Source organism: Oryza glaberrima, chromosome 11 (assembly GCF_000147395.1).
Source record: "Oryza glaberrima chromosome 11, OglaRS2, whole genome shotgun sequence".
NCBI lineage: Eukaryota > Viridiplantae > Streptophyta > Magnoliopsida > Poales > Poaceae > Oryza > Oryza glaberrima.
Window position 1 is genome coordinate 11,341,565 of NC_068336.1, and position 22,803 is coordinate 11,364,367.

Sequence of the window (22,803 nt, forward strand, 5' to 3'; positions counted from 1 at the left end):
GATGCTACTTTTGAGTGGCGCCATGGGAATATCCAATGCTTATCGGGGAAGGATCTTTCTAGCTACGATTTTATTAGTATCTCCGATGGCAAATTTGTACCTATCTCTGTAAAGCCGGCTAGTATAGCACGGCTAAGCCATATAAATTTGTATAATGAGTAAGGAGGCTAATTTAGAATGGTTACAAAAGAGGGTGCAAGAATATCGGTCTACAAAGAACGATATTAGTGAAATTGTTAAAGATTTTGATGAAGTGGAGAAGCTTGGACAAGGGTTTACATCGGCCGATCCATTGGAGGAAGTAGACATAGGTGATGGAACCAAACCAAGGCTGACTTTTGTAAACAAAAATATGAGAGCCGATTATAAGGTTAAGATAATCGAGCTACTTAAAGAATATGTTGATTGCTTTGCATGGGAATATCATGAGATGCCGGGTCTTAGCCGTGAGCTTGTTGAGCATCGGCTTCCAATTAAACCGGGTTTTAGGCCTTATAAGCAACCGCCTTGTCGTTTTAATCCTTTGCTATATGACCGAGTCAAAGAGGAGATTGATCGGTTGTTGAAGGCGGGGTTTATTAGGCCATGTCGTTATGCGGAGTGGGTTTCTAGCATAATCCCGGTGGAGAAGAAGGGGAGTGGTAAGATTAGAGTTTGCATAGATTTTAGAGATTTAAATAAAGCCACTCCCAAAGATGAGTATCCTATGCCTATAGCCGACATGATGATTAATGATGCATCGGGTCATAAGGTAATTAGCTTTCTAGATGGTAATGCCGGCTACAATTAAATCTTTATGGCAGAAGAGGATATGTACAAGACGGCTTTTAGGTGCCCGGGATTTGTTGGTTTGTTTGAGTGGGTTGTCATGACTTTTGGGTTGAAGAATGCCGGTGCAACATATCAAAGGGCAATGAATTTGATCTTTCATGATTTGCTAGGTATTATCTTAGAGATCTACATTGATGATATTGTTGTCAAATCGGATGGTATGGAAGGACACATAGCAGATTTGAGGTTAGCTTTTGAGAGGATGCGCCGGTATGGTTTGAAGATGAACCCACTTAAGTGTGCTTTGGGTGTGTCGGCGGGGAAGTTCTTAGGATTCATGGTGCATGAGAGAGGGGTTGAGATTGATCCTAAGAAGATAGAAAAGATTCGTGATTTCAAAGCGCCGACATGTAAGAAGGAGGTCCAAAAGTTGCTAGGTAAGGTGAATTATTTGAGAAGGTTTATTTCTAGCCTAGCGGGTAAAATCGATGCTTTTGTTCCTATACTTCGCTTGAAAAAAGAAGCCGATTTTACTTGGGGGGCAAAACAACAAGAGGCGTTTGAAGAGTTGAAGAGATATTTGTCTACTCCACCCGTTGTGCGAGCGCCTAAAGCCAGAAAGCCTTTTTGGTTATATATTGCCTCCGAAGACAAAGTCATTGGTGCCGTTTTGACGCAAGAGGAAGATGGCAAGGAATATATCATTACATATTTGAGCCGCCGTCTTTTGGATGCCGAAACGAGGTATGTCTTTATAGAAAGACTTTGTTTATGCTTATACTATGCTTGTAACAAATTGAGGCATTATTTGTTATCTAGTACATGCATAGTTGCTTGCCAAGCCGATGTTATTAAACACATGTTGCAAAGGCTAATTCTAAGTGGGAGAATTGGCAAGTGGGCATATGCTTTGATAGAATATGATTTGGCTTATGAACCATTGAAATCTATGAAAGGCCAGATTGTATGTGATTTTATAGTGGACCATCATGTAGATATTGCTTATGAGGAAGAGATTTGCCTAGTTGAAGTTATACCTTGGAAGATTTATTTTGATGGTTCTTCTTGCAAAGAAGGTCAAGGCATAGGGGTAATTTTGTTTTCACCTAATGGCATGTGTTATGAAGCATCGGTTCGTTTGGAATATTATTGTACAAATAATCAAGCCGAATACAATGCTTTGTTATTCGGCTTACAAGTCATAGAGATGGTTGGAGCTAAGTACGTGGAAGCTTTTGGTGATTCGGAATTGGTGGTGCAACAAGTCGCCGGAGTCTACAAATGCTTGGACGGATCACTAAATAGGTACCTCGATTCATGTTTGGATATTATTGCCAATTTTGATAATTTTGCTATTAAACATATTGCTAGGCGTGATAATTCTAGAGCAAATGACTTGGCACAACAAGCATCTGGCTATAATGTGAAGAAGGGATTATTTCGGATATTAGAGGAGCCGGTGCTTGCTTTTAAATCTTTGTGCGAAATTGGCAAAGCTGGGGACCAGGGGCGGTCTGACCGGCATTGCGTGGCCGGTTTGACCGGTGACCAGGGGCGGTCTGACCGGCTACATGCCGCCGGTCTGACCGGCGACCCCGAGCGGTCTGACCGGCCCTGTGTGGTTGGTCTAACCGGTTCTGGGCAGAGCGCTGGGGGGCACGTTTCAATCAATTTAGAGGCCGAATTAATTGTGAATTCGGACATTTGTGCCCAGGAAGCAGAAGAAGATTGGAGAATTCCTTTGATTCGATATTTGAAAGATCCCACACTTAAGGTTGATCGGAAAATTCGGCGGCAAGCATTCAAATACACATTGCTTGATGAAGATTTATATCGCCAAAATATAGATGGTGTCTTGTTGAAGTGCTTAGATGAAGATCAATCTAAAGTGGCTGTGGGAGAGGTGCATGAAGGAATTTGTAGAACTTATCAATCGGCCCACAAGATGAATTGGTTGCTTAGAAGAGCGGGATTCTATTGGCCGAAGATGATTGATGATTGCTTCAAATATTATAGAGGATGTGAAGCTTGTCAACGGTTCGGCAATGTTCAATTGGCGCCCGTCACCGTGTTGAACCCTATAATCAAACCATGGCCGTTCCGAGGATGGGCTTTGGATTTTATTGGTCAAATTTATCCTTCGTCATCAAAGGGGCATAGGTTCGTGCTAGTTGCTACGGATTACTTCACCAAGTGGGCTGAAACCGTGCCTTTGAAGAATATGACTCATACGGAGGTAATTGACTTTATTTTGAAGCATATTATCCATAGATTCGGTATTCCACAAACATTAACTACAGATCAAGGTGCTTCTTTTATGTCTAAGGAAGTGAAGAATTTTGCCGAATTTTATGATATTAAATTGTTGAGCTCTTCTCCTTACTACGCTTAGGCTAATGGACAAGCCGAGTCGAGTAATAAAACATTGTTGAAGTTAGTGAAGAAGAAGATTGAGGAATACCCAAAGAGGTGGCATGAGGTGCTTTCTGAAGCATTGTGGGCGCATAGGATATCTAAACATGGTGCCACTAAAGTCACTCCTTTTGAGTTGGTTTATGGTCAAGAAGCCGTTTTACCGGTGGAGGTAATCTTGGTTCTCTTATATCAAGCAAGATGATTTGTCAAGTGAAGATTACAAGACGTTGATGGGAGACAATCTTGATAAAGTCATCGACAAGCGCTTGAAGGCATTGGAAGAGATAGAGAAAGAGAAGAAGAGGGTGGCCAAAGCGTACAACAAGAGGGTGAAAGAAAAATTGTTTCAAGTTGGAGACTTGGTTTGGAAGACAATTTTGCCTTTGGGTACTCGATCCAAGGAGTTCGGTAAGTGGTCTCCTAGTTGGGAGGGTCCTTATCGAGTGTGCGGCATTGTTCGAGGGAACGCGTACTTTTTGGAGACACTTCAAGGGGAGCGTTTTCAGCGAGCGATTAACGGGAAATACTTGAAGAAATACTTCCCGAGCATTTGGCAAGACGCTTAGGAGGTACTATGGCCGGTAATTGGGTTATCGTCCTAAGACCAAAAACGTGTTCTATGCTTTTAGATTCACGTTGTTCATCAAAAAGATAGGGGGGCATGTGTTTACACCCAAATTTGGCACCTAGGATTAAAATAGGAAAGATTGCCAAAATTTGGAAGTCTACCGGTTTCTTCCGAGTGGGCCGGTCTGACCGCCGTGTGTTGGGCGGTCAGACCGCCGGTTGAGGGCCGGTCAGACCGGCGGTGTGTGGCCGGTCTGACCAGCAGGTCCGAGTCCGACTGTGTTTCGTCGGGTTTCGAGGTTTCCTTGCTCGGGAAAGCATGTTTCGGGTTTTCTTTAGTTTCTACCCCGAGTTGGACGTGGAGAAGGGCCTGTAGAGGGCAAGACCAACCCCCTATATAAGGGACATGGCCGGTTCATTGTAAAAAACCAATCTACAATCAATCAATCGAATCGTTTTTCATATTGCTTTTAGTTTTCTCTTAGTTTGTCCATCTTTGTCGGTTTGCGCCGTAAACCGTCCGACGCCGCTGCGAGAGTGCGACATCTCTTTGTAGGTTTGTCCTGAAAACCTTCCGTTTTGCCCACGAGACGGGTAGTTATCTAGAAATCGGCTCCACTAGCCGGTTTAGTTATCAAAACCCATCTAGGTTTAGCTCTTTGCTAGATTGAGGTGGTTGACGACTCTAGGATTATCGCAAGGCTTAAGGTGCTGCGATCGTGCTTGTTAACTTGTCAAAAAAGTTGCCAACAGCACCAGAGCGGAAAAGCGAATACGTCGGTACAACGGCGCCCTATTCTTCCACCGATAGCCGGGAGCCGGCATGCAGTTCGTCCACTCGCCGGCGGCGTGATATATCCGATCCATCTACTCTGTTCCCAGGTGACGGTGCAAAACTCTTCGTCCATGCGTGCATGGGATATTCCCAGGCGGTTTTGCTTCGTTCCGGTAAGTCCATTAAGTTTCTTTGATTTTTCTTGCTGATCGAACCTTCCCTTTTGTTTTCTATTAGATCGATCTATTTCTATTCTAATGGAGGATCATCCAGGCGATCTCGCAGTCATCCGCAGACGGCGTCATCGGCAACCTCAGTTGTTCTCAGCCAGCGTCATTGTCAAACATACGTTGTTACTTGGTAGGTCAGAGTGGGCCGGGATGGTGTTATTTCATCGTTCTGCCGTCAGCTCGATTCCAGGGGTCGGTGATGCCCATTCGGATGATCCCTGGGTGTTGAATGCTGCATGTCACACTACGCCAGGACAGGGTTTTAGTAACACCATTTTGTGTTACTGGATGTCAAATAATGTGTTACAAGGATCTACAGTAACACATTGATGAACTGTTACTATAGGCTATGTTACTACAGTACAGGCTATTGTAACACCTCACAATGTTCCTGTAAGTAAAAAAAGGAGTTACAGCAAAGCTATAGCAACATGCATTTATGTGTTACCATAGACCATAGCAACACCTTTTTCTCATTGTACCAACACTATTAGTAACATCCTTTTCTAATTTTGGTAACATATTTGTAACATCTTTTTTCCTATATTGCAACATATGATTATATGGAATTCTATGGGAGCTGGTATAGTGCATTTCATACAATATCAATAAATTTAGAGAGATTGATATATGATGTTTCAAAACTACAGAAAAAGGGAAAAGGCATAAATAAATACACAACAGAGAAAATAATCATGAGTTGACTAAACTGATTATAATATATTTCATTGCAATAGAGATTTACATTAATACCGTTTACATCATTCCCATTACATCCAAAACAAACAAATTCATAGGCATGTCTTGTAAAAAGAAGAAAACATTTAAACTTCCTACTAGCAAATATATGGAATTCTTGTCCTGTTATCCTTGCTTTTTGTCTTCATCAAGTCCTTGTCTCTCGATCAGATATCAAAGACGTGATAATTCAACCATTAGTATTTAGAGCTTGAACAATAAATTTCCTGTTATCCTTCATAAACCATTAATGTTTGCTGCTTGGCTTTGTTTTATGCATCCCATGAGCAATACATATGTGTCAGATTGCTTCGAGGAACGTGCAATCGTGGCCACATTTTGGATATGGACTTGTCAATATGAAGCAACTCCTGAATCACTTGCTTCTTTCTTTTACATTGGAGTACCTGCAGGGAATATAATGGTGTACCAAAACATGAAGATAAAATATCCATCATCTTTCACAATTACGATAAATGTCAAATAAAAAACATCAATATCTCACTTTAATTAAAATGGATCAGATTGTTTGGTCTCTAAAGTTCCTGTAAATTCTGTAGTTGTTCATTTTTTCTACTGTTCTTGATCATGATCGTTCCAATTATGTGAAGTAACTGAGAAGAGCGATAAACCCCAAATTTTCTCTGCATTTGTATTTATATATTGTTACTGATCAGGGTGTTTAACACACAAACGTTGGGTACTGGTACAAATGTGATACAATGGATTATAACAGAAAGACAAACCATACCCTTGAAATGAAGTTCTTGAAGATTTCGCCATCTTCTATTGCCATCCTTTTTAATTCGCAGCTATGAACATATAGAATAATTTAGTGCCTTACAGGTGTTGTGCTAAAAAATAAAATCCTTTGACATATTCTAATTCAAACCACATTTTCTAAACTATCTAACATAGTAAAAAGAATTAATACATTGTCATACAATGGTCAGTACCAATTTTGGACAGAGTGCTTTCTGCACACAAAATGCATCTTGCCTAACCACCACCATCTCTTATTTATCAGGTATGCTGTTAGAGGCAGAGGATCTCCTCAAGAGTACCCTCTTTTCTTCTTCCTGAAAGGAGCGAATTAGCTTGCCAGAGAACTGGGTGCTCTTAACTCATGTAGATGTACTTCATATATGCAAAGATAGTTAGGCAAATAAAAGTGTGTTTATCAGAGTTTAACAATAATCCCAGAATTTAAAAATCTGCTCAACAAATGTTTTGTCAGGTACCACCAATGATTCCTAATAAACGCCAACAGAAATTCAGTCAGTATTTTTTTATCATTATCACTTACTTCCTCCGTTTCACAATGTAAGTCATTCTAGCATTTGCCACATTTATATTGATATTAATGAATCTAGATAGATATATATGTCTAGATTCATTAAAATTAATATGAATGTGGAAAATGCTAGAATGACTTACATTGTGAAACAGAGGGAGTAATTCAATTGCAAGCATATTGCCAACGATGAAACATGTGGCACCATAAATAAAATCTGTTCAGTCAAAGAAGACAAAATAAACTGCAGAATTAAACCACAAACAGTAACCGAATACCCTCTAGAATAAAGTTGCAAATGTCCATAGTTTATCAAGAAAAAAGGGCAATGATATGATTAGAAAGGAGCGTGCATTATGTTGCGGCCTTGTGGGAAGGGGAAAACAGACCCATCTTCCTAAGATATATATGTGTTTTTAACATTAACTTCTAAGATAGATAGATATGTATGTATGCATATGTTTTTAACAGAAGCTTATATTTATGTTTTTAACATAAAATTCTAAGATATATTTATGTTTTTAACAGAAACTTGTTAGCAAATGCCATTACAAAGTAAGCACCACATTTTTCCTGATAGATAAAATGTTGGTGAAGTGCAATATACCATACAACATTAGGCAACTAGCAAGGCTTTGTAACAAGCGAATCATGAATAGATAATAACTAGAAGAATTAACATACCAAAAGGCTGCAGAAGATGTTTGGGATCAGTAGTCACATGAGCACTCCAAAACCATAGAATGAGCAAACCGTAGATTAGAATCTATCATCAGATGGATTTAATGAGCCACTACTGAAAGTGTACATGATTAATATAAAACAAGAACAAAAACAAAGTCCATCATGAAGCACCTAGGTAAACAACAGAACTCGTCCAAATTGGTTTTATAAAGACTGCTTCCCTTTGTTGTCCTGCTGTTGGCCTGTATGGACATAAGAAAAAGAGTAATTTCAATGTAGCTGATTGTAGTTGCACCTTCATGCAGATTATGGTGTCTTATAGCAATCTAATGAAATACTAAATGGTATCAACACTGATATGTTCTTATTCTCTCAATAAAAATCAGCTGTGCTTCAAGGATTAGGTGACATAGGAGGAGAGACTTCCATGATGCTACAGAAAACAAACCACAGGAACAAACACACCAAAAGTTCAACTCTTACATTTTGCTAGTTCCTTTTCTGTAGCAGCGGCCAGATGCTTGAGTTTTGCGGCCTGAGCGAACGTTGAGGGCCTGCAGCACAAGCAGCTACAGAATCAGATATAGGGGAGAACAAAAACTGGTTTTAAGAACAACTACACCAAAGTCACTGAATCCTAGGGGAGAGAGGAGGAGAAGGGTAAACAAATTGCCTATGTTGACAGTGCACTAGCCTCCTTAAGAATTTGCATTATTTCCAGCCGTAACTTGAACTGCTCATCAGTAATCGGTTCACTCTGTAAATCAGGAATCATTACTGCAATGCAATTAACAAAACACAATCCACTAATCAAGTAACCAACATCTTCCCTTCCCTGAATAATCTATAAACCCGTCAATTTAGCCCAAGATGGAATCTTTTCCGCCCTAGAGAACGAAATCAATCCATCGATGTGGAAGGGGAAAAAATGAGAGAGATTTCGAGCTGCCTAATTTCTTGGTGAGATCGAGGACACGGTCGAGCATCTGCAACACCGAGATGGGGAGGAACACAAAAGCCACCGACATGGTTAAGCAACAAAATAAGCGAATAAAATAAAGAAGTACGGGGATGCGGTCGAAGTAGAGGAGGCGGCAGGGGCAGAGCGGACACAGTCCCGGGGCTCTGTGATATGGAGAAGGCGCCGCCGGGATGGGGAGGAGACGGCTCGGCGGCGGTGGCACAGTAGCTGGCACAGAACAGAAAATTCATCAAATACATGAGGTCATAGGAAATTTGTACACCAAAGAGCAGATCAATCCATCCAATTAAACCCTAGTTCTTCAGACACTGAGAAATAAGCATGAAAGATTTCGTGATAAGAGGCACAAACCTATTGAAACTTCAAGCAAGCTCACCATGGGCACGCAACAAGGATGCAGCAATCAAAGAGGGTCTGGATCTTCGCGTCTGCGAATGCAATCTGGGGTCTTGATAAAGGGGAGATGCCGGGTTATGGGGATAACCATCGCTTGATATGCTTGGGCAGTTGCAAATTCGAGATTGGAGGAGATGGGAAGGGAGCTCGGAGGTGATGGGGAACCCAGGCGCGGCGTCCTGCTCGTCCACGAGAAAAGAGGAATTCGGGTTCTGGTGGCAGTTCTTGTAGAGAGAGATTAGAAGGTTGGGAGCGTATCCTATGCACACAGGCCCTTACATGTACACACCGTGTACACCAACTAAAAATTATCACAAAAAATTCTAGAAAAATTCATACATATACTTTCAATAGTATTACATCTACGTGCAAAGTCGCATCTTCAAATTCATTCTACATAGAGAATAACAAAAAAGATAAAATTCTGACAAAATTGCAACCTTAAAACTGTCAGATTTTTTGTTTTTTTTTGTTACGGCTAAAATATAATGAATTTGACGTTAAGATTTTAACCCTATGTGTAATACAATTGAAAGTATGTGTATGATTTTTTCTAGATTTTTTGGTGACATTTTTTAGTTGGTGTGCACATGTGTACACGTGAGGGCCTGTGTGCATAGGATATGTTGCCTAGAAGGTTAGTTAGATATGAGATTTACTGCTTGGGTAATATTTGGAGGGAAAAAATTGGAGATTGGCGGGGGGGGGGGGGGTTTCTTTTAGATATTGGCGCGTAGTATATGCAGCCGAATTGTGCGGTAAAAATTGCGAAGATTGTTCCCTCTTAAAAAAATCCATTATATTTTTTTATTTAAGAAACTGGTAAGATATTTTTTTTTTGAGATTGACACGATACTTTTGGAAAAGAAATAAGACATCACATATTGTTTTTTTTAAAAAAAAAATGGTGTCCACGATTAATTTTCATATATGTAATGTGAGACACCGTCCCGTGAAAAAAAGATGATTGATTTCCTCGTGGTTGTCTTTAGTGTGAGTTTCACCATAATTATTAAAATAAGTTCACCAAATCTAATACATCTATGAGATTATGATATTACATTTGCAAGACAATAGAAATATCATCTTTATATGATCAAACTGTATTAAAATTCAATTAAATTTGTAAAGTTTAGGCATTTTTAATCCAAACCATGAACATTTCAAGTTCCAACGATTAAAGGGAGTGAATGATTATGCTCGCTTAATTCACATATTGTTATGATCTGCTCCCCTGTATGCTTACGTGCCACATTAATCGATCTCCTCATGTTCCCATGTGTCGTATCATATTTGTCCATTATACGTACTTCCTCCGTTTCATATTATAACACTTTCTAGCATTGGCCACATTTATATAGATATTAATGAATCTAGACACACATGCTCACATTCATATAGATGTTAATGAATTCTAGACACATAACATCTATATGAATGTGGGCAATGCTAGAAAGTCTTATAACCTGAACGGAGGTAGTACGTTCTAATAAGTCATCCTCATATTTGTCCTACTCTCACATGTCTCATGCGTACTTTATCCGGAACAACTTTTATTAGACCCGAACATGCTAAGGTAGTAGGTAGCCTACAACTCCAATAACTCCGCTATCAACGCCAAAACCAAATATATCATGTCTAATTTGGATAAGCTAGAATATTTAGTCACATAGTTATGTTACCACTCTCTAAATTCTCCTTGGAAAATAATAATTTTTTTGTGTATTTCAAATAAAAGCTTATGTACTTTTGTTGATACATCATGATATGGTTTTATTATAAGTTAGTAGTACGGAAAATCTTGATAAAATTATAAATAGCATTAATTTTAAAGAAATTAGAGTAAATTTCACAATGGTCTGCCTTTTCTTACCAATGTTTTACATTGCGCTAGGGTTAGGTCAAAATTTTCACTTAACACCATATATATTTGCCAAGAGTTGCACTTTGGGCTAGGCTCCAGGATTTGAGCCCATCTGGATGAGCAGACATCTTCTCCCTCCCACAAGGGCATGCGCAACCTCGCCGCCGCCACTTCTGTCGCTGGTTGGGAGTTGAGCGCAAGGGGACACGATGGGGGTTAGCCAAGGAGAAGGGCGATGCAGCAGGCACTGCTCTGTTGTTGTTTTCCCTTGCTGTCCAGTAGCTCAAGGGGCTGACGAGATTGGCTAGAGAATAGAGATTAAGCGCGCCGGCGAAGTGAGTGGCGGAGTGGTTATTGGAAGGAAAGGCGTTAGAGTTGGGGACGACGGCCATGGCCATGAAGCTGACGGTGGCAGAATCAAGGTCAATGAAACAACATTAGGGGACAAGTGCTTGTTCTTCTTCCCCAGCTCTAGCATGGGATTGACATGAAGCTTGTTTCGCGTGTGATTGACATATCCAGTTGAATTAGGGGCAGGGCATAGCAAACGGTGGAGAAGCTGTGCTCCAGAGTTGGAAGGAGAGAGGAGGCTCCCAGCTTGCCCATTTATCTCCTAATCTCGCTGACAAGTGAGCCACTGGTCCAAACTGAAATTTTTTGCTGTAAGACCTAGCCTAAAGTGAAAACATTGTCTATAGGATGGTCCAAACTAGAACTTTGGTAAATATAACTAGACCAATGTGCAATTTACTCAAGAAATTAATATGCAATAGGTTATGATTTGATTTAGTAGAAAATAAAATGAACTATCATTTGAAAGTACGATTTTTCTTTTTAATTTTACATGTATTAAGGAATTTATTGATAACATGCTAAAAAACTCTAGTGCATTCCACTTTCAAATAGTCATAACTAATTCATTTCTTTTATCTAAAAAACTAATTTAATTTTTAATTATGGTTCCATCCTGTCAGACTTCCATTTCATCAATTTTTCTCCTTCCTGAAAAAAAAAAATCTCTGCCGCTTGTTCGCTCCAAAAATATCATCTTCCCTCGTTTTCTCCCTCAATTTCCCCGCGGGTTTTCTTCTCCTGTTTCGGGAGCGGTTAATATATCCTTATCGTACCAGACAATAAATCCCATCTCCTTCCCAGTACGCCTCTTCCAATCTCTCCAGTATCTTTCGCCGGCAGCTTCACCGTGGACGGCAGCCGGCCGGCTCCCCCGGCACGGACCCCTGCAGCCTCGGCCGACCATACCCGGTGTGGCAGTTCCTCAGCCCTGGTCGCTTGTCGCCAGAACCCCAGATCCAGTCCGCCCACGCGGTGTGCGCGTCGCAACGTATACGTCCATGGTGTGGATCCCCTATGCGCGCACAGCAGCAGCAGTAGTCGCCTCACCATCGATTTCCTTGGTGATTTTGTTCCTGACGATGAGCAGATCAAGCCCCCGATGTAATCAACTGCAGACGACGGCAGGTTAGCACTTCTTTTTTTTTTTTATCTCCGTTCGTTCCTTGTTCACACAAGCACTTGTGTTGTCAGTGCAAAATCAAGTGTTTGGTTTTTTTAAAACACCAATGCAATCATGTTCTAGTTGTCTAGGTTGTATCTTGTTGTTTCACATCCAAGGTGACTTCTGTGGATATATGCAGGTCCAATTAGCTAATCACAGGAAGGTTAATTGCATCTACTGGCACTGGCAGATGCGATGTGGACATGAACATTTGCAGGGACTGGTGAGAACACTATCTGATCTGGTACAAAAGGGAGATGATTTTTTTAATGGGAAACATAAATGATATGTTAAACTACATTTTTTGTATTCGCTATTAGTTACCCTCTAGTTCATTGTATATAGAATAATGGCCCAGAGTATTCGAGATAAAAGTAGACCATTATTTCAAAGTGCTGTAAATTGATAGCATCTGATCCGACAAACAATAACTCAAATGCCAAACATAGTATTAATCAGTACAACAAAAAAACATTGATTCATCCTACAGTTCTAATACCTCAATTCTTTTTCCGAGTTTCAGTTATAAATGAAAGGGATGGGATAAATAAGCCTATGAACTACTGCTGAACATCAAGCAGGGATTATTTCAATTCCTATAATTCACATTATGTGATCTTCCACCACAAGAAAAAGTACTGTCCTTGTTAAGTGTGCAAAGCCAGGTTGAGATTAAGGACACGCACATACTTTTGCATGTCATTGCTTACACTAAATCTAGTTTCATGCATTAGTAATTTAAAGAACTATGCTCTTCCTTCATTGTTTAAAACTCATTTGTTTGACTGTACACGTTACTACATACTTTCGGATGAATAAAGAACTATATTACTGGGCTAAAAAAATGAGGTGAATGGGCTAGACAGGAACAATGGAAGCGTTTAAAAAGGGAACCAGTGGTGTTAAATGGCTAACCAAGATGCTTATTTTTAATTCTGTCATAGTGCTGATTTGAGTTATGTTTCGTATAGTGTAAAATCTGGCATTTTTTTATCAGAAAATGTGGAATAAAGTATAGACACTTCTATTCTCATCAACAGCCTATCCACCGATAGTCTATCACCGTCTGCTGTTGGATGAGATCAACATTCATGAACAGCACATCTATTTTCTTGGCCGGGTTGTGTCTCTCACAGTTTAGCAATCCTTTCCCATCAGATTGGTTTATTAGCTCTTGATTTTTTTTCCCAACTGAGAAGTATAACACCTTGATGACCACATGATGAGATAGATCTATGTGGTGCATATTTTATTCCTTCATAATAATCAGTGTTATTTACCTTTTCATTTTGGATCATGCACGCTTATCTATATTTATGGAGCTCTCCACTATTTTTTACCTTCAATATGGGAATTGAGTTGTCTTTCTCTAGTAACAAGGTTATTTCTGAAATATGTAAGTTTGCAGCTAGCTTATTGGTTTTCTTTCTGTCGGTAATATTGTCAATTAATTTCAAGCTAGTGGAATGTGCACAAAGTACTTCTATTGCCAGAGCATAAAAAAACCATTTGCAGATCCACATGGAGTTAGGGACATGATACATGAATTTCATATTGTCCCATTGTAGACAATATGGTATTTTGGCATGTCTTCCTGAATAGTCACCAACTATGATAATATAGTAATATGTATTTATTCACGAGCTATATATCTATACAACCAATGAAAAAGCGTGCAGCATGAGATGTTTGAAATGTTTTCAGGCTATATTTTCTAGTCCTATTGAGTAAATAAGCAAACATGATCTTCTATCTTTCCATGACATGACATATATAAAAAGACACCACACAGGACCCTTCAGACAAAAAGCAGAAGAGTTCATGAGAGATATACAAGGTCAGAGCTTCATGGAAAAACACGTCTTGGTAAGGTGCCTTATGTGTATCCATAAATTTTGTTTACTTCAAAATTTGATCTCTGCTTTCATTTACCCCTGTTTGCTTGTATGAACTTTTTCTTACTAAAGCTCAAGTTTCATTGCTTTAGCTCATCGCTGACATTTGGATGCAAACGATGATTATTAAAGAACCCGATGATATTTTTCATGAATACCATGTTTAAATACAGTCTTTTTAGATGATGGTATAATTGTTTCGTCGAACATGGCCTATAGCTGTTACCAAGCTTGCATCTCTCTATCTAAGTATACTTCATTAGCTTTCTTTTACAATCTGCCAAGTAAATATAGCACAATGACTTTATGAAATATTTCTGACTTTTGGTTATATGATGATCAATATGGAACAGAGAGGGAGTATCAATATTGGATCTGTTCGGCAGCCGTGGCTACAGGCACAGCCAACAGCTAGCAATAGTGCCGCAAGCAGCAAATGTGTTGTGGCTGCTGCAGCCACAGCCACAGCTTGGCTTTCCAAACACAACACCCATTGTTGCAGGAAGATATTTAGGTGTAAAATTGTCAGTACAAAAGATACATATATTCATCTGTTTGATATCCCTCTGTTTATTTTCAGGTCATTCTTTGGTTTTGTCGAGGTGGCAAATATAAGTGAAGGCTTGTAGATTTTGTTTAGATTAATTTGTTCAGGTCTCTTGGTAGCACACGAAGATATATATTCTTCATAGCCGGCGCTTTTGATTTTGTAAAACCAAATTGATAATTATGTAATCATGTCAACTTTTCTACCCTGTATTTACCATGGTGAATGTATTTTGTATTGATCAACAGATATTGTTCCTTGTTGTTTTGCTACTCTACTAGTGATAAAGAGTGTATAACTAGAATTAAGTCCACTGTTTATGGACAATTATCTGAGATCCTTGAGTACACATGATATGAGAAAAAAAAATCAAAAGTACATGCTGTAGCGGGAATCAAAAGCAGAGTAGCAAGGGTCCTTTGTTTTTTTTTTTAAGAACACTGTACCGGGGGCAAGGTTCCGCACAAATAATTGGGCCTTGTCATTTTGAATTGTTAGCTACGAGTATGTTGCAAGCAATTTTGTATGTGAATATATTTCAAAGATGCTTTTCCCATAACCTCATCTAAACAAATTTGTGCCTCCACTGTGTTATGGTATTTGTAGCACGCATATATGCCTATTCTTTTTTTATCATCGTAAAAAAAATATTGGATAGTGCACCTATTCTTTTTTTTCATTTAGTTCACTAGCTAAACCATGTGTTCGTGAAAATAACAAAATTATATGATTTCTCAAATATTGGTTAACAAAACACAAATAAGTAAAATAGTTTGCAAGTACAAAGATAAATACATGCTTGACTAGTTGGTTATTGGGGATTGGTCTTTTATGGAAGGTTCTGGGTTCAACTCCCTTCCTATGCACTTTAATATATTTTTTTCCTACGAGCCAACTACACTTCATCTTTATGCGAGATAATAATGCTAAATCACTGTTTGAAAAAAAAAACTATAATAAAACCTAACAGCAACAATATATTGTTTAAAACAAAGTTTGCATATCAAATAATTACTATGCTATACTTCATCTTATATGATTATACACATTTAATGTTATAAATAACTATTTTAAGTAAATCTCTAATGAACTCGCTGCACTAATATATAGTGTTCAAAACTAAATTTATTGTTTTGTTTGTGTATCATAGTATTATGTTACTATAGGCACTAGTAACACATACATTTCTGTTACAATGTATAATCCTACAGTAACATATTATATATGTGTTACAAACGAGCTTGCAACACATAGCGTTCTGTTGCTAAAGCTTTATCCTGTAACGCATGGTCGAATGTGTTACAAAAATGTGTTACAGAATGTGGGTTTTGACGTAGTGTCATGCCGTTCTTCATTCTTTTCTGCTAGATCGAATTCCCATTACTGCTGCTAAATGGCAGTATATATATGGCACATGATTATTCATCTTCGTGCTGCCAAGCCGATGATACCTTGATCGATTACTCAGTATGATTACATACTGCTCGTTCTTCTACAATATGTACTGCTCTTTTTTTTTTTTGGTTATATACTGTCTTTTCTACCTATGATATGATATAGTCAGATGTATATACTAAGTAAAAGATCATATATACTGCTTTCTTTGGAGAAAAATATACGTACTAAAAGTACTTGAAAAATAGTATATACTGCTCCATCGAGAAATGTAGTATATACAACTAAAAATGACTATGAACATGGATTAATTTGTAGTATGTACTGACAAAAAGAAAAGTATGAACCTAGATTTGTAGTATGTAATGGCAAAAGGAAAGTTGTATCCTTTCATTCTAAGTAGAAATCAGTATATCTCAATTCATAAATCAGTACATACTGATTACTTGAAGAAATCGGTATAGCCCAGCTCTTGAAGAAATCAGTGCATATCCACTCAGACAAAAATCAGTATATACTCATTCCAAGATAAGTCAGTACATACTCGTTTTAAAAAAAATCAGTATATACTCATTCCAAGATATGTCAGTATATACTCATTCGGTCGTTCCAACAGTATATTGCAGCTACCAATATAACACAAAGTAGATTATACTGACCAAACATAAAAAGTAGTCTACGTGGTATATACTGAGCAAACAAAAAAGCAGTATAAACTCCTTTAGCCACGATGATGCAGTATACACTGACCAAATATAAAAAGTAATATGTTCAGTATATACTGACCAAACAAAAAGTAGTATGCAGTATCAAACAAAAACGTAGAATGCTTAATATACTGAGCATACGAAAAAGTAGTATATGTACTGACCAAACAGAAAAGCAGTATATACTCATTCAGTCCGGATCGATGTAGTTGGAAAGAAAATTTCAAAGCAACTGCGTGCCAACGCTCTCGGTCAAATGTGCACAGATCATCCATTAAAAAGGGGAGTACATACACCTAGGTGTACGGAAGAGTCGTCTCTCTCTATCTCTATATATACATATATATATATATATATCTCCGATGTCAATTGTTCATCATAGAATAATAATCAAAAACACCTTTGATTTTACAATCTCCCCTTTGATGCACACATTGGCAAACTCATTAAAAATATTTTGGTGTTTGGAAAAATAAAAATAAAAGTGGTAAAAAGCACACTTCATACAAACGTACACATCGTGCTCAAAAATCCAAAAGAAAACTTATCCCCCTTTGTAAAAGAAAGAAATTCCCAATTGAACCAACAAACGTGCTCTTCTCAACAACTCTCCAAAAATTCACCTTGCTTCTTCTAAAAATCCAAAAATTTTCACATTACTTCTCCCCCTTTTGGCAATGATTTCATCAAGCATAGGAATTATGTTCATTAATGTTCAAGAGCTTAGCATACATATAGCATATCAAGTCATGTGTTGCAATAAAAAGAAGATGAACCCATCTATAATATAACAAGCATGTATTAAAGTATAACCATCAACCAAAGATTTTACAATTAAGCTTGAATCAACAATCAAAATTCATGATTTCAAAAGATTTATAATGCAACATCTTAACAAACCTATTGCATTTATTACTCTTTCTCAAATAACCTTTAGCACAAAATAACCAAGAGAATTTTTAACTTTTTCTTTTCTTGAACCTTTTTTCTCATATTTTTCTCTTTTATTCCGGATACGTCCCTGTCGTCAAGACAGTTTCCAGAGATTCAGGACCCATTATTTTGCTCACATCGAATACGTCCTTGTCGTCAAGACTGTTTCCAAGGATTCGGTATTCATTTTTTTTCATATTTTTATTCTCTTTTTCACAATGAGCAATTAAAGCTATTTGAGGAATAACAATTCAATAAAGCATATATATAGAGCATTTACAAATCAAACCATATGCTAGCATCAACATTGCATATTTTTTTAATTCAAGTATAGAATTTAAGTGTCATGCATCATCTCCCTTAAGAGCAAAATCTAAATCTCATGAAAAAACTAGAATACATACAAGCTATGCTAGAGACAAATAAACCTTCAAAGTATTGCTAGCATGCACAAGAAAATACCATATGCATAAACAAAGCTCTCTTTTATCAATTTTTCTCATTGTCATATTATAGCTTGATAAAACCATGAGGTACAAATTCCCCCTCAAAACATGCCAAAAGGATGAATTATGCCCAATTCACCAAGAAGAAAAGCAAATCGATTAGAATCCAAAGGTTTAGTGAAAATATCAGCAAGTTGCAACTTTGTGTCCAAAAACTGCAATTTAACATCTCCCTTCTCAACATGATCCCTCAAAAAGTGAAAACGAATATCAATGTGCTTTGTGCATGAGTGTTGAACAGGATTCTTAGCAATATTGATAGCACTAGTATTATCACAAAAGAGAGGTACTTTCTCAAAAGTAAGACCATAATCTTTCAAAGTAGATAAAAGCCAAAGAATCTGTGAACAACAACTAGCAGCAGCAACATATTCAAATTCAGCAGTTGATTGAGCAACACTAGATTGTTTCCTAGAAGACCATGCAATCAATGATGTACCAAGAAAATGACATGTTCCACTAGTACTTTTTCTATCAATTCTACAACCACCAAAATCAACATCGGAATATCCACTTAAGCATATAGAAGATGAAGTAAAATACCAAATTCCAAACTCAAGTGTATGATTCAAATATCTCATTATTCGCTTGACCACTTGACGATGTGAAGCACCAGAAGAAGCTTGAAAGCGTGCACACAAACACACAGCAAATTGTATGTCTGGCCTAGAAGCAGTTAGATACAACAAAGATCTAATCATACTTCTATATTCCTTTTGATCAACAGCTTCACCATCTTCATCAGGATCCAACACAGCTGTAGAACCAATTAGTGTTGAAATTGGCTTGCAATTCTCCATCTTGAACCGTCTCAAAAGATCCTTCGTATACTTCGTTTGATGCACAAAAGTACCTTGAGGTGTTTGCTTAATTTGCAATCCCAAAAAGTATGATAACTCACCCATCATGCTCATCTCAAATTCCCTGCGCATAGTCTCAGCAAAATCTACAACCAAAGCATGAGTCGAACAACCAAAGATGATATCGTCCACATAAATCTGAACGAACAGTTGATTATCACCATGCTTAAGAACAAAAAACGTTTTGTCAACCTTTCCTATTGTAAAACCTTTCGCAAGCAAAAAGTTCTTAAGCCTATCATACCATGCCCTAGGAGCTTGTTTCAAACCATACAAAGCTTTAGACAACTTAAAAACACGGTTGGGAAAATCAGGATTTTCAAAGCCTGGTGGTTGTTTGACATAAACTTCCTCCTGTATAAAACCATTTAGAAAAGCACTTTTCACATCCATTTGATACAATTTAAAACATTTTGAAGCAGCAAAAGCCAACAAAAGTCTAATTGCCTCAATTCTAGCAACAGGAGCAAAAGTTTCATCAAAATCCAAACCCTCCACCTGGGTAAAACCTTGAGCAACAAGTCTAGCTTTATTTCTCACAATCAAACCATCATCATTTTGTTTATTTTTGAAAACCCACTTGGTTCCAATAATATTATGTCCAGAAGGTGGTTCAACTAAAGTCCAAACTTTGTTTCTCTCAAAATTTTCAAGTTCTTCATGCATAGCGTTAATCCACGATTCATCAGTTGATGCATGTGATACATCTTTGGGTTCAAAAGAAGCAACAAATGCGGAATTTACACAAACATCATGAGTCGTTACCTTAGACCTTGTAGTCCGCTCACCTATATTACCAATGATTTGTTCCGGTGGATGTTGTCGTTGAATGTGCAAAGGAGCAGCAACTTCTAAAGTTGATCCACGTTTTGTATCAGAACTGGTCGAAGTAGTAATCTTCGGAGGACCATCTCGAACAGTATCAACAGAACCCTCAGCCGATGACCCTGGCCGGTCTGACCGCTCCTCCTGAGCCGGTCTGACCGGAGGTGTGCCGGTGGTCTGACCGTCCTGGCACCCGGTCTGACCGGCCGAGCCGACCCCATCGTCGTCGTTGTCGTCGCTCTCGTCTTCAAAAATACGACCATCCTCCCCCTGAACCTGTGACAGTGTATCTGCAATATCGGGTCTAGTACCTGGACTAGCCTCATCAAAAGAAATTTCGCAAGTCTCAACAATTTTGTTAGTCTCCAAAATAAGTACATGATAGCCACGAGTATGTGCGGGGTAACCAAGAAACACTCCATCGGTAGAACATGCCTCAAACTTATCCAAATTTCCAGATTTCAAGACAAAGCACTTGCAACCAAAAACACGCAAATGTGAAACTTTGGGTTGATGTCCAAATCGCAGTTGATAAGAAGTTTTTCCAAGTTTAGATCTCAAGAAAACCCGATTTGAAATATAACAAGCAGTGTCAACAGCCTCAACCCAAAATTTTCTAGGAGTATTATATTCATCCAACATCGTTCTAGCCATCTCAACCAAAACACGATTTTTCCTTTCAACAACACCGTTTTGTTGAGGAACACGAGTAGAAGAAAATTCATGTTCAAGACCTCTTTCATTGCAAAATTATTGAAAAGAAGCATTTTTAAACTCACTGCCATTATCACTTCGAATTCTTTTCAAAGAACCAGGAAATTCGATATCCAATCGAAGAAACAAACCACGAAAGTGTTGAAAAGCTTCGTCCTTAGTTGCCATAAAGAAAACCCAAGAATATCGAGAAAAATTGTCAAAAATAACCAACACATACCACTTTCCTCCAACAGATTGCACTCTAGCTGGACCAATAGTGTCCATATGTAATAACTATCCTGGTGCATCCGTCATCACAGAAACAATAGGAGCATATGAAGAAGCAACCATCTTAGCATGACGACACGGTGTACAAACCAAATTAAGATCTTTCTTAAGTTTAGGTAAACCACGAACAAGATCCAAACCACTTAACCTAGTGAGATGATCAAAACCAACATGTCCAAGTCTACGATGCCAAAACATCACATCTTTATCAAACTTAGCAACCAAACATGTTATCACAGGTGAAACAGGATTTTCAAAATCAGCTTTAAACACTCTTCCATAGCGAGAAATATTCAACACAGAATCATCACAATAATAAAAAACTTTACTTCCAGTTTTCTTAAAGTGAACCTCAAAATTTTCATCAACAATTTGTGAAACCGAAAGCAAATTGTACTTAAAGTCCTCAAACAAAACTACATTCTTCAATTCAAATTTTTCATTTACCTTAACCAAACCTGTAACGAGAATGGCACTTGTAGAAACATCACCAAAGATAATCGATTCAGTCTTGGATGCCTTTTTGAGAGAGGAGAACCAATTTTTATCACCGGTCATATGCCGCGAACAACCGGAATCCACGATCCACACGTTCTCCTTCCTTGCCACCAAAGCCAACACACAAGCAGAAGTCGAAGCCTCAGTACAGGGGTTAGCTGATAATAAAAATTTAGGAATCCAGTACTGAGACACACAACCAGAAGATCCAATAGGCATATATCCACGTGCAAAATCAATTCGAGAATTTTCAGAAAAATTTCTCCGAGGCCGGTCTGACAGAGGGTGTGCAGCCGGTCTGACTGGGGGCCGGTCTGACCGAGGCTTCACCGCCAGTCTAACCGGTGTCCGGTCTGACCGAGGCACATTAGCCGGTCTGACCGATCGCCGGTCTGACCGCTGGACCCACTGCGGTCTGACCGGTTTCCTCGAGGGAAAACCAGATTTTTGCCACTTTGATTTTGCAAAAGTAATCTCTCTCTCTCTCTCTCCTTTTTCTGTTTATGAGCTAATCTGAAACAAAAACCAACAATATGTCCATCTTTGCCACAAAAAGAACAAGTATATTTTTCACAATGATTAGACACATTGGTAGCATTAGAAGATTTAGCAACACAAGCAACAACAGGAGGTTTTGCATGGACAACATTGGATTTTGAAGAGGATGCACTCAAGTAGACATGATACCAGCAGATTTAAACACAGTTTTATTAGCATCAGGTTTAACCAAAATCTCACCCCTTCTAGCACCAACACCTAACACAACAGGACGATGTCTAGAATTATGAGCATAAGAATTAAAACCTAAACCACGATTATGTGTGCTAACCTTTGATTGATCCAAAATCATGTTGAGGTTCTTTTTACCATCAGAAAATATTAGCAAAGAATTTTTCAAATAAGAAACCTCTTTTTCCAAATTAGCACAATTTTCACAATCTACCATGACACCTTTGCTTTTACGACATTTGAGGCAAGAAAGTACTTCATTGTTTTTCACAACATCTTCCATGTACTCAACACGACCTAAAGCATCTTTTAGTTTCATCTTATTCAAATTACATGTTGAGCAATCCAAAACATCATGAGGTTGTTTTAACTTTTTAGAGAAATCATGTTAAACATCAAACTAGCATGAAAAACAATTTGATATTTTTGCAACAACTTTTTAGTTAAAAACAACTCATCCAAAGTGCGTGTGTGCAAAGCAAAACTACAAGCAAGAGAAGATTTGTTTTTCAAATCATGTGCAACATTAACATCTCTAATTTTCGAAATCTCATTCACTAAAACCACACAATTTTTGCAATCATCATCATTAGGAATAAGAGATTTTAACCTAGCAATTTCAGAATTAAGAGATTCAATGATAAATTCCTGTTTTCTATACATCTTCTCACACTTCATATTTTTTGCACTCA

The 22,803-nt window shown here is 38.2% G+C and overlaps 2 long non-coding RNA genes across 4 annotated transcripts; one reads left to right on the forward strand and one right to left on the reverse strand.

Moving 5' to 3' along the window:
• Window positions 1-6,511: 6,511 nt before the first annotated feature.
• Window positions 6,512-8,030, reverse strand: LOC127755585 (uncharacterized). Its single transcript, XR_008013048.1, has 4 exons — window positions 7,958-8,030; window positions 7,646-7,716; window positions 7,475-7,556; window positions 6,512-6,575 (listed from the first exon to the last, which is right to left on the reverse strand). It is a non-coding gene; the product is annotated as an uncharacterized LOC127755585 (long non-coding RNA).
• Window positions 8,031-11,819: 3,789 nt separating this feature from the next.
• On the forward strand, window positions 11,820-14,765 carry LOC127755127 (uncharacterized). 3 transcript variants are annotated; one of them, XR_008012963.1, is made up of 4 exons: window positions 11,820-12,195; window positions 12,372-14,098; window positions 14,481-14,641; window positions 14,708-14,765. It is a non-coding gene; the product is annotated as an uncharacterized LOC127755127 (long non-coding RNA). The 3 variants fall into 3 exon arrangements; XR_008012964.1 differs by having other exon boundaries at window positions 12,372-12,455; window positions 14,014-14,098; window positions 14,481-14,765; XR_008012962.1 differs by having other exon boundaries at window positions 14,481-14,765.
• Window positions 14,766-22,803: the final 8,038 nt, after the last annotated feature.